The sequence below is a fragment of the Anguilla anguilla genome, chromosome 11, assembly GCF_013347855.1.
Source record: "Anguilla anguilla isolate fAngAng1 chromosome 11, fAngAng1.pri, whole genome shotgun sequence".
Taxonomy (NCBI): Eukaryota; Metazoa; Chordata; class Actinopteri; order Anguilliformes; family Anguillidae; genus Anguilla; species Anguilla anguilla.
Window position 1 is genome coordinate 9014607 of NC_049211.1, and position 16073 is coordinate 9030679.

At 41.5% G+C, this 16073-nt stretch overlaps 1 protein-coding gene across 1 annotated transcript in view; it reads right to left on the bottom strand.

Annotated features, from left to right (window-relative positions):
* nphp4 (nephronophthisis 4) overlaps window positions 1–16073 on the bottom strand; it is a 154343-nt gene that overhangs the window by 92203 nt on the left and 46067 nt on the right. The window lies entirely within an intron of this gene.

Here is a 16073-nt window from a genome sequence, read left to right on the forward strand (position 1 = left end):
TATAGTATAAAGCAACATATTTCATCGAAGTATGTCACAACAATGGCTATTACAGCATGTGTTTAAGGAAGCACACGCTTTAATAACAGAAAATTTGCCGATTCATTGTAGCTGGCACAAGCCTGCCCTCTGTGCTATATAATGTCAAGTGATATTTACTTAACAAGCATATTGGCATTTGCATTCATTAAGGAAACAGTCTGCAAGGGCAGACTTATTTTGTGGATTTGTCTTTCAGAAACGGGTAATCAGGCATAAAAAAATGTAATTCCGGGCATTCTGATGAAAGTATAAGCCTACATAAAAATAAATAAATATGCAAACCAATTTATTATGACCGTCAAGACATTGAAAAGCTGTACATAATTTCTCGAAAGGCATGAAAAGTAGGTTGCAAAAGTGAAGCAGACATCAGCTTTATATATTTAAAAATTAAATGACCCCCTCCCCCCCACCACCAATTTCTCATTCGAAAAAGAAAAAGAAAAATTGGAACGTGCTTTGCTTTCAGGTACATGCAGGTTTAACATGTGAAGCTGTAGAGATATTAAGCACTTTAAACTGTAATATGAGCTACTGTGAAATGTGCAATATTTTTTAAATCTTGCCTGTAATATTAATACTCAAAAAAGCTTCATTAACCAAGGCAGTGGCACGTAAATGCATACTCCAATGTAGCTCTGAGGTCTGTAAACACTATTTGAAAACTAGCTACTGCACCAAAAAAAAAGAATTCCTCATAGAGATTAGTTCAAGTAAAATGTGGAACACTTGATTTACATATTTAATCTTAGTGCAATTACTGAAATTGCCCATGAGCTCCATTAGTTGATGTATGTTGTTGGCGCTGCTTTTTAAACATTTTAAAGACCTAATATTTAACCTTACATTTTACACAAAAGATGGAATGTAAAAAAATAAAATAAAATACAATTAAATCAACACCAAACAGTACATGAATATCAAGTAGCTAATATATAATATCCTGATTATAATAATATGCTGAAGTTACCACTAGGGAAAAACACAAGTTATAACAAGGATCAGGGCTACCCTTCACTGTGAGAACGGCTTCAGTTTTCGGAATGACATCACACAGGCTCTGAACAGTGCGGAGCGGGATACAGTATCATCCATCAAGAAGTAAAGCAAGCCTCCAGTTATTCGAACGACGAAAGGGGTGTAAATCTATTCGGTGCTCCGTGTTCCAGAACGTCCAATAGACCATTAACAATGTTTAGATCTGGAGATTGGGAGGCCATGGATGGCGTTGGACTTCATCCTGGTGTTCTTGCAACCCCTCTTAAATTTCCTTAGCAGTGTGTACGGGGAGAGGGGGGGGTTGTTATCTTAGAGAACGGGAGAAACATCCAGAAGGAACAGTGTTTAACCATAGAGTGCAGAGTGCACCTGATCAAGAAAAAGGGTTTCCTTGGCCATTATATGCAATTGTCGGACCCAATGAGTGCCACAAGATGGCTACCCAAGCATTACAGATCCACCGCCATGTCTAAAAGTTGGCAATAGATGTTTTGAGTAGAGTGCTCCCTTTGCCTTTCTCTGTAGGAAAAAAAAAGAGTAAAAAAAAAAAAACCTCATCAGATGATATTTCCTCTTCCCACTGCTCTGAAGGGTTTGTGCTCCATACAGCAGGTCACACACCTTCACGCATTAGCCTTGCATGCGAGGTTTCCTAATGGTTGCGTAAATACCAGCTTTGTGAAGTGAACGACGTGCCCTTTTATGTTCAGACCGGGTCCCGGTGGTGTCGACTCATTTCTGTGGTCATTTCTGAGACCTATTGGTTTCTTTACCAACTATCCTTTTCAGTGGCTATCGACCTCTGTCAAAAAAAGCTTCGACTTGTGACCTCTGTTCCTCATCGCCAATGCAGTTTGCTCAGGTTTGGCATATGTTTTCTTAATTTTCATCAATGTTCCACCATTTTTGGTGATTGATGCACCTGCAATTTAGGCCACCCACTCTTTGGCCTCTTTGACACCATTTGTATCTGTGTCATGTTGCTCTGGAATATCACATATGAAAGCACTGTTTCTCAGACCTATTCTATTTCATAGCTGAGGGACACTGCTAATTGCCATGCAACCTAACCAGACTCACCTGTGTAGTTGCCTTTGCAAATGTGATTTAGTCACTTGAAACGTGAAGTCCTTTCTCACATGGTGTTTCCATTACACTCATTTGTCAAACCCTAGTATTTCTCATAGAAATATTGCAGGTCCATGGCGTGCTTTTCACTGACATTTATTTCCGCACAACATGCAGCGCTACAAGTAGGTCTCCAGCATATAATAATGGGCTTAAATGACTGACATTACAAATCATGAGCTGGTCGCCAGAGGAACATTTCAAGAACTTTAAAGAACAGCAATGCGCTCCCTGCAAGGAATATTGAATCCATAAATAACGAAAATAGTAATCAGGTAAGTGACAAGCCATATGACAAGTTCCAAAAAAAAATATATATATATATTAAAAATCATTTATATCTACTGGAGATGTGATGTCACAGCCTACCTAGTCCAGTGTGGTAGCGTACACACTAGCAGTGGCTGTCAATTCAGGGGAGGTCATGCATTAAGAGGGCATTCAGTTCAGAAGAGTGCAGGAAAGCTGTTACATATTTCTCAGTGATTAAAGATGACTTAAGGTTCTGTGCTTCAGTGAGGGCATTACTGTAGAAGGCAAGCTAATCAATGATGCGATTAGACGTGTCATCTTGATAATAGTGTGCTCCTGTGATGTGAAGCGGTTGATGGGTGGACTCTGTTCGTTCATGGGGAGAGCGGACCAATCTGCTCCAACACACCGATTCACCCCAGGTTAATCCTGGTCAATCCAATCAGCATATGTCTTTAATTTTGATTCACATTTAAAAGTAAGATTTTTTATTTTTATTTTTTTCTTCACAAACACAGTTGTTTGGCAAGTTCAGCAGCGACTACACTGAAGTGTTTGAAAAGAAACAAATTAATTTTTGCATTTTCTTCCAAGTCATATTTAAGCACAAATGTTGAACAGTACAATACTGTAGGCTCTAGCTCTATGTAACAACAAACAGTAATGAAACAGCAGCAGTTATTCTGTACAGTATGATCCCAGGCAATCATATCTTTTTTTATTCACTTTTGTCATTTCTTCCTTTCACCATTCAGAGAAACTGACAGTTACTGTATTACTGATTGCTGATAAAGACTGAATTACGTCTGGCTGTCTAAACGTGACTATAAAAGCTAGAGTTCTCTGCGTTTTTTAATAGAAAATGAATTTCCGGGGAACGTCATTGTGCACGCTCAGAAACCGCCTGGATTTTTCTGTGCACAATTGAGCTATGGCCTTTTTCATCTCTCTCCTTCAGCGACTCTTTTTAATACAGTTACACACCGTGTGTGTGTGTGTGTACCTGCTGTGCGCCTGTGTTAGGTGGTGGTTGTTAAAAAAATGCTACAGTCCCAGTTGTCGCTAGTTACAGGGAACCATTATATAATATAAAGCCATCTCACCCAATCTAGACATTCAATTATCATTTCCATTTATATTTAATTTATAATTATTTATGGTTTACATTTACTGCTTAACAATCTCCAAAAATTCACCATATTGCCAAAAAAAAATAATGAACAAAACTGAAACATGAACATGATCGTAAAGGCCTGTGACCAGCAGAATATAGGAGTCTAAACAGACCTCTCAACCACCATTCTATAACACTGAAACTCACACAAAAAAACCCTTTGAGAATATATACTCCATATTTAGAATATAAATAAAACTGTTTTTCAATAATATTCAATCCCTCTTTGACACAACACAAATGTAGGCAGATTACAGGAGAAGCAATTGTTTTATAGAGGACAGGCCCGTAATGAAGAGATGGAAGGAGAGAGCTTTGCTGTCGGAAAGTCTAACACAGCGCATCTGTTACAGCCTCTAATTTCCATTTCCCTTTAACACTTCGCCATGGCTGCTCGCGTCACGGATTTGTTTCCCGCACCCTAAATATGAATATTTTACAGCTAAGAGGCTTAAGAGCGAACAATGAAATTGCCTGGAGTTAAATCACACCCCATTCCCCTCGTCATAGTATATAAACTCCGCGGAGCGATGCGCGGGGAGCTGAAAACCTTAAATGATGCATCTCCCTCAATTTCCAATCCGCCGTCATGCCACTCACTCACAAAATTTTTTCCCCCCGTTTTGTGGGTCATCACTATTTTTGGCGGGAAAAGACGAGGAAGCCTCGTCCGCGGAGCGCATTCCACGTGCGGGGGGGTGGGGGGGTGGGGGGGGGGGGGCAGGGGGGTTATAATGTAGAGGCGCCAGCCTCACGTTCGTCGTTAAAAGAAAACCAAAATGTCCTCCCATAGGAAGAAGAGAAAAAAAAAGACATAACATAGATCGCATCTCTGACAGAGAATGCATACATAGTGCAACATGCAAGGCATTAAGCTTTCACTAGTTTACTCGTGTCTTACAAGTCCGAGGGCTTTTAAGATGCTCTTTCCAAAAAAGAAACTAAGAAACGAAGTTACAATCTGTGAAAAAGCTCTGATCGGTGGCTGTGGGTAAGGAACTGGGCTTATAACCAAAAGGTCGCAGGTTCGATTCCCAGGTAAGGACACTGCCGTTGTACCCTTGAGCAAGGTACTTAACCGGAATTGCTTCAGTATATATCCAGCTGTATAAATGGATACAATGTAAAATGCTATGTAAAAGTTGTGTAAGTCGCTCTGGATAAGAGCGTCTGCTAAATGCCTGTAAAGTAATGTAATGTAATTAAATAAAGAAAGAGGAAAGCGGTGCATTTCTGAATTCAACCACTTAAACGCTCTTCAGAATTATGCTTTACCTCAAAAACAAGTGAGTTTTCTATTTGCCCTTATGTGGAGCAGAGTAATAATAATAGTAATAATAATAATCAGCGGATCGGCAAATGGAACTGCATTATCCATTTGTTTAGCGCGTGTCCTCATCCAGGGTAACTTGCAAAGCTTCATTTTTAAAAAAAGAAATAATTATCCATACAGCTGGACATTTACTGAAGCAGCTCAGGTTAAGTACCTTGCCTGAGAGCACAACAGCAGCACGGCAGCCATTTTCACCAGGCAATCACTTGTTCTACCAATGCAACAAGTTCCTCACAGTTCTATCTACCGGAAATTTCTTAAGAGTTTAGAGTTCCTGAGGTACAAGTGCTCATTTAGGGAACAAGCATTTTGTCTCTGAACATGACAACTGCATTTCCGCTAAGAATAGAATTCTTCAGATGCACCTGTTTCACAGTCAGAAACTTCAGAACACCAGAAAAAAAATATTCCACTGCAATTGAAAGTCTGAACTTTTCGGCAAGGATAATTTTTCTCCCGCACTGAAAAAAAAAAAAATCCACTTCCAACATCCAAGAAAGCCAGACTTCACAAATCAAAAATAAAGTTCCGAGTAAATGTTCATTATAAAATGTTGACATGACTAATAGAGTAGAGGGTATTTGCAAGACGCAGCTAAAACTGCATTGTTATTAGGAGTACAAATACCTTTAATGCAACTTGGCAGAAGCTGATATTTGCTTTTAGTTTTTGGGTTGGCACTATGTTTGCGTTCCGTATCGCCACTGTAACCCACAATTCAATTTAACAACAGCTTTGCGATTAAAAATGAATGGCAAGCAGAATTAACACCAAATAATCTACTGTCTGGTGAAAAAACCCAGAACTTATAAGAAATTAGCAAGGTCACTGGGAGTACATTAAGACACAACAGCAGCAGAAAACCTGTGGAAGGAGGATTCTTATTCAGCTTTAAGAAATGAAGGGGATTTTGCAAAAGGAGATTAAAATTGGTTTTTGAAATTGTTCCTTTGTACTCAAAAACTGCCCCTGAATTACAAACGTGCGTGAGATTACTGGATGGACAGATCCCAAACTTTAGTTACTTCACTGCCCGCAGAACAGGATTTTGTAACCAGACTGCAGCTTATAAAATTATTTTAATGTTGTTTTGAATTGCATTCTGTGCATATTGACAAACCATATGGTTGCTATAGAAATCCAGCAGGAAGCAACCTGGGGCCAATGCCGGTGGTCCAGGACCCTTCCCTATTAGACAGCACACCTGCGACACCTGTGTAAATGCCCTTCCAGTCATTCATCTCTCACATGCAGGGAGAAGCAGCCAGCAGCTGTCACCTTCCACCACAGTAATTTCCTTAACCTGTCCTTGTTGTTTTTGTACCTGCTCTCTCAAGCCACCGTTGCTGGTCTGGCTCAGCAATCAGCTCACACAGGGAGGCGCCGCCCTATTTTCAAAGAGATACTCAAAGAGGACACAACAAGTCTGACCCTTTCTGCAGATATATACGTTTCTTCTGACGCCGGAGAAGACAAACGTACAAAGCGCATGCTGCTGGGTCAACATGGATTAAAAATGTGTGTAAAATACACTGAAATTTTCAATCACTCGATCAAATTAAATCTGAAAGGCATCGTGTGTCTGATTAATGGGACGCTACGCATTTTCAGGATACACATCAGGATTTATTCTTGAACGATTGCTCAAATGGTTCTCAATTCAGTTAATCATCTGTGCTTTTTCTCACATTTTAGGTTAGGTTTGGGGAGGGGGGGGGGGGGGTGGACCTGTTTCGGGGCAGGGTGGGGGGTAAGACTGTGTTCGTCAGACCACAGTCAGTCACACGGCTGGGTGCTTCTTCACACCGCAGTGACTCATCCAGCAGCAGCGGCGCACAGCGCCATCATTAGCGCTTCCTTCTCAGCATCAGAACCCTGCTTAACGGATTTTAACCGACGCCGCGCCTCGATGAGGGCCGTCCCTGGGCGCCACAGAGACGGAGAACAACCGCCCTTCGCAGGGGAAGACACTGGGCGGCAGGGCGGCGGCATGGAGCTCACATCAGACGGGTCGTCTGGGGGCGAGAGGACCCACTGACTCACCCGCCATCAGTCAGGCCCGGTCCCTCCGGCTGGCCGGAGACGGACGCGCCCCCCTCTTCTGGACGTTCAAATATTTACACCGTTTAAACATTTATCAGCGGGGAATTTTCAACATCGTCATAATTAAGGTTTCCATTTATCGTCCATTTATTAATGCTCCACGGCGTCACATCGTCCGTGGCGCGAGATTGCGCACGTGCTAATTACGTTTACATTACGTTTTTAGCCCTTTATCCAGAGCGACATACACAGCGTACGTTCTTTCACATACGATCCATTTACACAGCTGGATATTTACTGAAGACATTTGGGTTAAATATCTTGCTTGAGGGTAAAATGGCAGCGTCCCACCTGGGAAGTGAACCTTCAAGCCCAGACATACAAGTCCAGCTCCCTAATCATTATGCTATGCTGCCCCCATGCCCCCCCCCCCCCCAGATCTGTCTGACTGCCTTTCAGAAGAAATTCTGCTAATGTGATTATGCAATGAGTCACACTCAAATAAAGATGCATCAATTATTTATTATTTACACTGCTAATCATACCATCCAAGGGGACACAGCAAATTCCATTGTGTCTGATACGCATTAGACACATTACAGATGCTTGGTGAGTTTCAAGATCTTTATTATGTCAGCAAACATGTTATTTATGTAACTTTTCTGTTATTATTGAGAGAAGACTGACCAAGTTCAGCTGAACTCTAACTGAAGTGTTCTCCATGTACCTTTTGCCAGAAGCTTTAGGGAGCCATGGTAACGGGCTATGTTTTTCATAAATGTACCAGACAGGATCAGCATGCCCACAGTCACAGCATATGCTCACCAACAGTTCCTCTCTAAAGTGCCAGTTATGAAACACAGCATTTTGTATCCGTTGGCTTTATTCCGTCTCAGAGCTTCACACTAAAATTGCAAATATGGTTTTGAAATGCGACTAAACAGTGAAAAAATATGCCTTTGTCCTTTTAATTCAGTCCAGGCATGCAAACATCCATTTGCTGAGCTCTACAAGATGATATTACCCAACAACTACCCCTGAAACCACCAAGAGGAATGTTAAATGACTTGTTTTTTAAGCAATCATTTGCAAATGATTCCCATTCCAAATGCTGCAAAACATCCATCCATCACAGTAACTGCCTGTTGTGAGCCCTAAATCACTTGAACCAGTTGTAAACATTCAACATTATAAAAATTAAAGTCACGGATCCAGTGTGAAAGTGACACACCCGACGTAGCTGAACCGACAGCAGTCAGTCATGAATTAAACCAATGGGAAAGATGTTCTTGGAATTACCTGATGGAATCATAAAAAAATACAGGTGACTTCAACATCACTGCTGTTCGACTGTGCATCATTATTATTAGCCTTGACTGCTATTGGCATCACCTTTGAGTAAATATCTTCTCTCATTTTGGTGGAGTTGTGTGCACAATGCACAATTGTCAACTCTAGCAATAACTCACCGTGATGACTTAAGGCGTGTCCAACTCCATTCCGGTAATTTAGTGATAAGAGACTGTAGCCCTAACCGAACGTGCAACTGTAAAAGACGCTGGTTTAAGAGCCATAAATTACCTGTAGTCGTGGTGGAGGTTTGGTTTCATTATGACCAATCGGATCGACCCCTTTCCTTCCCTTTAATACCACTGCTTCAGGACCATAGTGATCAGCAGTTAAACTAAAGCATATGGCCACAAATTGAGAGCGGCCTATTCAAAAATAAAGCAACAGCAATTTAAGCAGCAATTCCAGCCCATGTTCTGCTAGCACCTGCACTGCACTTGCGCTACGATTGTCCCCAAAATAGGCCCCTTCACTGGGGGTTTCATACTGTACAGCTTTGATGTGCCGCAATGCCCTGTTTAGGGAATAACACTAAGCTAAAAAAAAGTATTGGTCAAACTACGCTAACTTAAAAAAAGAACGTCATATAACATGCACTGAAATGAAATATTTGGTTATGAACCCATCCATAACCATTTGGCCGTATGAATGTACAAACTGCTGTTGAGACTCAAAGGACCGTGAATTTGACTTCACCACAATAATGTTTTGCACTACCTTCCAAACTGTTCTGATCACTGAAAAGCCTCTCGCTGAAGAACAAAAATGTGTGAAAAATTTACACAGGTGGCCACATAATTATGCCAAATCTGGTGAGACCGAGGAAACACCAAGCGGTTGACTGCTCTAATTAAGTGAACAGGAGCTAGATTTTTGTCCACAGAACTTCAGTAATTGCCAGTACTAAGAGATTTATAGCATGCTTTATTTGTGCTATCAGCTAATTGTACTGCCTGTCTTGTTTTGCCTTTGTTGTTGTTGCCTAATTATGGTTGATTTGGACATATAAGAGTTGCTCAGATGCCAAGCTTGCTTGAAGAGGAATGAAGATACTCTTTATAAGCCCCCCCCCTCCCCACTCCCACAACAAATGAGTGGGGTGTCTTTATGTTGTCAATAACTGTCCATAATGAAATGTATGTGTACACTATAACACAACAGTCCCAACAATATGACACCAGAAACAAGCAAAGGCGGGCATGTCGCTAGATAACAAGGAACAAGGCATTATTACTTTCACCTGTTGATTCTGTTATTGCAGAAAAAAAAAAGATAAAAGGAAAAGTTCAGCTTGGGTGTCTAGAAGGTACGGCAAATGACATTTACTACACCTGAAGAAAAAAGCCAGCGAGTGGCGAGCCCTGGCGTTTCCCAGACACGCGGCGGCACGGAGAAAATGACTTCCTGTCGCAGGGGGCTTTGCGCTGCATTAACGCAGGAAGGCACTAGAAAAGTTGGGCGGAGAGAGATAAAAAGCCAGACTCTGGCAGTCTAATTCAGAAACCCAAGAAATTGCATTTGCAGAAAGAGAAAAGCCACTGATCCAGGGCACTCTCTGAACTTCCCCCCCCAAAGCTCATCAGCCAGTGAAGTGGGAGGTAAGAGGACCCGGAGCAACAGAGTGCTCTCTGGGAAATGTGCTATATAGCTCATATACTCTCCCTGAAGCCAAGAGCTTTACATACGCATGCCCAAGTATGCGCTGCCCCCACTACAATACGGTCAATGAAGAAGGTACCCTTTTAAATTAATAATCCATACGCATGACACACACAGACATACAGACACAGGCACGCACACAGTTACACACACAGACACACACACTGACACATACATACACACACACGCACACACACAAACCCACACACACATAGACACACAGATACAAGCACACAGACACACACAAACACACACACAGACACACAATGAATTTTAACTCCGGCCCTCAAAAGCAGCGAAACTTTCAAACAGCAGCGTAAATGGGCCTTTGCCAAAAATAACAGATTTTTAAATGAAACGCATTAAATTTTCTAACGGCGCTACTTGACCTCCTCTGAGCGGAAAGGGCTTACAGGGGATAAGTAGCCTCCACATCGCTGGAGGATGTCTCTGCCGTGAGTCAGCGCTTGACGGACAGACTCTGACAGGCCCTGACAAATTCCTCTCCCAAACAGTACAATAGAGTTTCCCCAAGGAGGCCAGCCCACTCCGAGCGAAGCACTTCAAAGTAAAAGTGCAATTTATGTCGATACAAAGGCCATGCCTAGATCTCCCCTGCAAAAATAAACACAGAAACAACAGCGGCCGAGAATCCATTTACCTGTCTAACAAGTTGCTCTTCAAGAGGCCCTCATACAGAAATGATCCCAGTTCCCCCGAGGAGTTGGAAAAGAAGGTTAACCGCAGACCGGGACTTACCGACGGAAAATTGGACAACGGGCGCAAAGTATGGCTCGCCAGATTGTCCTGCATTTCGCCGTGGTGTCAGAGCCCCTAGTAAATGGATATGCGCCACCACAGAAATGACTTCAGGACTGCTCCTCTCGCTACAGAATTTCTCCCAATTCTCCCCAAAGGACCGTGCAATGTCTTCCGTGTTAAAAAATAAAAAATTGGGACTGGGCGAAACGTTTGGCTCAATCAGTCGGGAGGGCTGACTCTAAAGCCTAAAACAATACAATTCCCTTCCATACTGCCTTCTGATATATCATCCCTTCTCTATCTGTTACCCTCTCTGCTTTCTCCCTGTCTCTGTCTGAATAGAGCAAAAAAATAAATAAAAATAAAGGGAGCAGCCTGTTCACTCTTTTCAAAAAATAAATTAAATTACTGGACCATAAAAATGTTAATCAGTCGCTTATTAACCACCAAGTGCTTAATAAGTGCTTGCTCCAAAATTAATTTCACTTCCATGTTTACTAGAAAAGCAAAAGATTATTTAAAAAATATACCCAAGAAGTAGCGAGAGAAGCAATACTTTTAAATCAGCAAGACAGTGTAACAAAACGCTTCACAATTAGTTACCCATCCAACTAACAAACTCCTTTCAAAACCATCTCATGTTGAAAAAGGGAATCAGTCTTAAAATTGAAAAGTTTGTATTAAAATTTAAATGATATCAACAATAGTTAATTATAAAACTGTATCAGCAGCAGACCAAGGGCCTGCATCACAAAGCAGGATTACTGAGTAGGCTGGATACTGTAACTGCACCAAGTAAAACCTGGACTGAAGTAAAAAGAGCAGTCCGGGTTTTACTCAGCACAGTTATCCAGCTAACTCAGTTCTCCTGCTTCATGATACAGGCCTCAGGGGCACGTAACTTGTAACAAGCGATAATAAGTTATGAAGAGGGAGCTACTTCAATAAGCCTACTGTGCCAGGTTTGTTTACTGTGGAGTTTTCCAACATCGAACAGGTAATTCTGTTGATTGAAATATAGTATTCTTTTTTTAAAATACCAGCTGTATGTTTTAAACTATTTTGAAAAAGGTGGTTGAGTAAATTGACTTCAGCAATGTATAATTAACAGACAATGAAACTGAAAGTGTTACGGAACTCCCACAGAATTCTGGGAAAATTATTTTCTCATCACAAAAAAAGTGCTCCCAGGGTTGCAGTATGTGTTCCACCATACTGAGCTTTCAGTCACTTCAGCCAACGAGCCAGAAAGCCAGTGGACCGTTCCCCCACAGCCCAGACCAGTCATCCACAGCCTCACAGAGCTACTCTCCCCAAACTTCAGAGTGAAAAACCGCTCAACTTCCAAAACTGTTAAAGCAAACAGTTACCAGCCTCTCAGCTTGCTTCTCTCTCCATTTCTCACTCTCTCAGAGACAGAGTCGTGAGGATGTCGCACCGGGTGAAGGTGTCGCTCTCACCTCCAAAACAACGTGCAGAAGATAAGTGTCAGACTTCCAAAGGTCACATGCTCACTACGGGTCTAATTAAAACCAAGCTGTCGTAATCCGTGCCGCATAAATTAGCGCCGTTCGCCGTGAGAGGCCGCGTGCCGTCTCCCGGGGAACGGTTCGCATTAGAACACGGCGGATCTCGCCATTCCAACAAAAAAAAAAAAAAAAAGATTGCGTCTCATGATCTTCTACTTGTTTTTTTTTTTTACGTCTCAGCAAAAGACTACAGTGTGGAATTTGGCATATTCTGGAGGGGAGCACCTGGGTGTAAAGCAAAGCAGTGACACTACCGCGGGGTCGCCTTACGTGACTCCACATTCCAGCCGTGACCCTGGTCTCCAAGGTAAAACTCGCTCACCGCCACCACCTGCGTGTGCTAAAGAAAAGCACCGCGATACTGTCAGCATCAGCACTTCATATAATAATAATAATAATAATAATAATAATAATAAGGAATTCACCTTTCTGTCTGTCGCTGTCTGGCAGCAAGACCTTCTGTTGTTGTAAAGTGGTTTCTTTTTGTCCACCCACGTTTAAAAATCACAAAAGCCACAATGAAACCAAGGGACAGTGCTGCTGCTGCTACTGCACTAGAGCTTCATACAAGCAAAAACTTCCTGACCCTGTAATCTGTGCTCCTGTGTATTACGAGCATATAGAAACGCTATTTTTCAAATGGTGCAAAAATGAATCTTAAGATTTTTTTCCCCCCACATCCACAATGTCAGAAGGAGCTATCTGCGGGCTAATCGCATGCTAATGTGCGCACAGCAGTTGAGCTTTATTACAGAGAGAGAGAGAGAGCTGTGCAGTGGGCGGCCGTCTCTCAACTCGTTTACCAATCCCCCATGAGGCCGTGGGTTCGATTCCCCACCATGACCCTTTCTGTTTGCGATCCAATCTCCATCTGTACCCCTCTCTGTTTTCCCAAAGGAAATAATGACTCCGAGTGCTATTTTTTTAATTATAATTTTTGTTTTCATACGTACACTGGCAAAGCATATAGTGCTTAGGGGTTTATTATAATTGTTTATAATGATGTAAAGTAATATGATAATGTGATATCCCTGTAAACAAAGCCGGATGCTTTGAAATTATAATTTACCGCTTGAGTGGCAGCGGAGGTTACTGCAGTTAAAATACCCAAATCCAAGAAAAGAGACCTGGCAAGTTTACCGTAAACGAAAATACAGGTTACTGGTTGCGTAAGCATTTTAAAACAAAAACACAAAATGACATGAAAACGACTGCCCCCGTCGTAAGATGCATTCAAATTCCAGTTGCATTCAAAGACAAGTGTTTTTTTTTTTGTTGTTGTCTGTTTCCAGCAAACTCGCCATCAAATTAAATCTTCCGAACACAAGCCAGAAGAGAGTTCCCGAGAAATGAGTTCACCCTGACTGCTGTGACAGAAAGGCGTCTGCAGCCTGCAGAATGGTAATTACATTTGCCACAGGAATTCGGCCCTCCTTGATGTACCACTGGAGATGCAAAGCATTTTGTGAGAAATTTGAGAAATTTCGCATTAGATAAACGCTATCTATTTTTTCCGATGGGGGCAAGTGAACTATTTGTCTACATATTTAACTACGGTTTCCAGCAGGTAAATACAGCGCTCATAAATGCATACTGTAATCCCTACAAGCATAGCCGATGTTAATAAATGAAATGACTGATACAAGGCTAGTAAAAGGGATAGGACACATATTCAATTACTCAGTCAAACAGAAACCAACAAATGATTATTTAGCTCAGTATTCAAAGGCATTTAAATTGTAAAAAGAAAAAAAGAGACAAAACACATTCAATTTAAATGAAAAACAGTCAGTCATTTATATCCCCAATCAAAGATAACCTAAGTCACTCCATAAAATAAGATAATTCTTTAATATTTTTCATTTTCCTGGTTGTAGGTGAGAGTGAATGCAGATGTATTTACAGTCATTCTTTATTCATGCAGAAGAAAGGGGATTTCATACAGGCAATTATGGGAGAAAACGAAGGTCCAATCATTTAAAGATTCTGTGCCATCACTTTCTTCTTTCATATAGCCACTCCACAGAGACGTATACTTACTTTCTTAAAATTCATGAGCAGGAAAATAATAACATCTATATCACATCAATACCAAAGTGCCCTGTAATGGCCTTTGTAGAAATAACTTTTATTTTCATAAAACCTTCATTCAGAATCTCAACTGATAAAATAGGTTTGATATCACAGCATGTGTGTTCTTTGGTTCTTTAGGTGAAACTAATAAAAATGGTAATTTAGATGGCACAAGATCTTTAAATGTTAGATTTTGAGAGCTGCAGAATATTCAAATATAGCGTGACCTGCTCAAGCTGAAAGCTTTAGCTGTCACATGCTCATCATGATACAATGACTGTGAAATGTGCCAGTTACTCTGTACGCTTGCAACCATATCAAATTTAGAAAGGCACTTTAGTTTAACAGCTGTGCATCACCTTGCGTAACACTAGCCTATACACTGTGTCCTTTGGGCAAATCAATTCGTGTGAAGTATGCGTCTGCTATTCAACATGGCAGCCAAAATAAAGGCTTTTTTCTGCTGACAAAAAACATTCGGTACTTGGCAGCGAAAATGCGCCAGGCTGAAGCCGCTGAGGCCCTGAGTATCCCCCAGTGTACACTTTTCCAAACTTCCCAAAGACAACATCATGAAAAAAGGATGGAAACAGCAAACGAATGGAGGCTGGAAGGCACCGACGGTCGAGGGGGTGTTTGTTAAGTGGTCGGAAAATATCGAGAGCAGTTCAGTGGACCATCAGCTGGAAAGCCAAGAAGAGTAAGTCTGAACAATTCAGTCCAGTTGGCAGAAACAAAACTTTTTTGGTGACGCATTTCATACCAATCATTTTTATGTATATTAGTTTGCGTGTAGCTAAACACGCCTATAAACTGCCAAGGTCAACACATGATGAGTTAATTTTACAGCATGTTTTAGTTGAAATGACTAAAACATACTACGACATGAGAGGAATATGTCTGGCTGTTAAGATTTGAATTGCAATGAAGTGTGGCTTGTGCAGTACTTATTGTCATTCCTAGAAAAAATGACTCATCTATATTCTATTAGATTAAATATGCAAGTACTGTACATGTCCTTTACCAAGGGTGGAAATGAGTGATTACATGAAAACAGCGTGAAAACAAGCTCAATACTCTGTAATATTGAGAACTTGCGCATAAACTATTGCTAATTGTTTTCACAGAGTAACAGAATCTGTGTTAAAAGGTGTAATTTACACATAACCCGAAAAGCCACATACTGTACATTTCACAAATTGCATTTGGTGCTGATGAGCATTGGGGATACTGTTTGCATATGTCTGATGAGTGTTTGTTTGGCCACATATGTTTGTTTACTTGTGGGCGGGACCGTTTGGGAGGAGTTCAGTGGGGAGGTGGGGTGGCGTGGAGCTCCCGACCACGCCCATACAATTCCGAGGTTTTTTTCAACACGGGTTTTATGCCTGATTTGAAACGTGTGTCGTTACACTTAACAGACTCTACTCTGAATAGATATTTGGGTGGATGCGTTGTAGACACGTCCCTCCGTGATACTGTAGGGTTATGTCAATTATTATTTCCCGCCACTTTGCAATCACTTCATGCAGCTTTTTGAAAAAGAGAAAGAGAACAAACTTCCGAAGAAAGGCTGAAGGCGGCGTGCTCCCGTTTCAACCTCCGCCACGGGGCGCGGCTACAGCATACGGCAATTAGAGCCGCTAAAGGTTTCGTCTCAGAAAGGTCACAGCGTCGACTAAGGCACTGCATGAATAAAGAATGAAATACCTGCGTCTTAGCGCCTGCA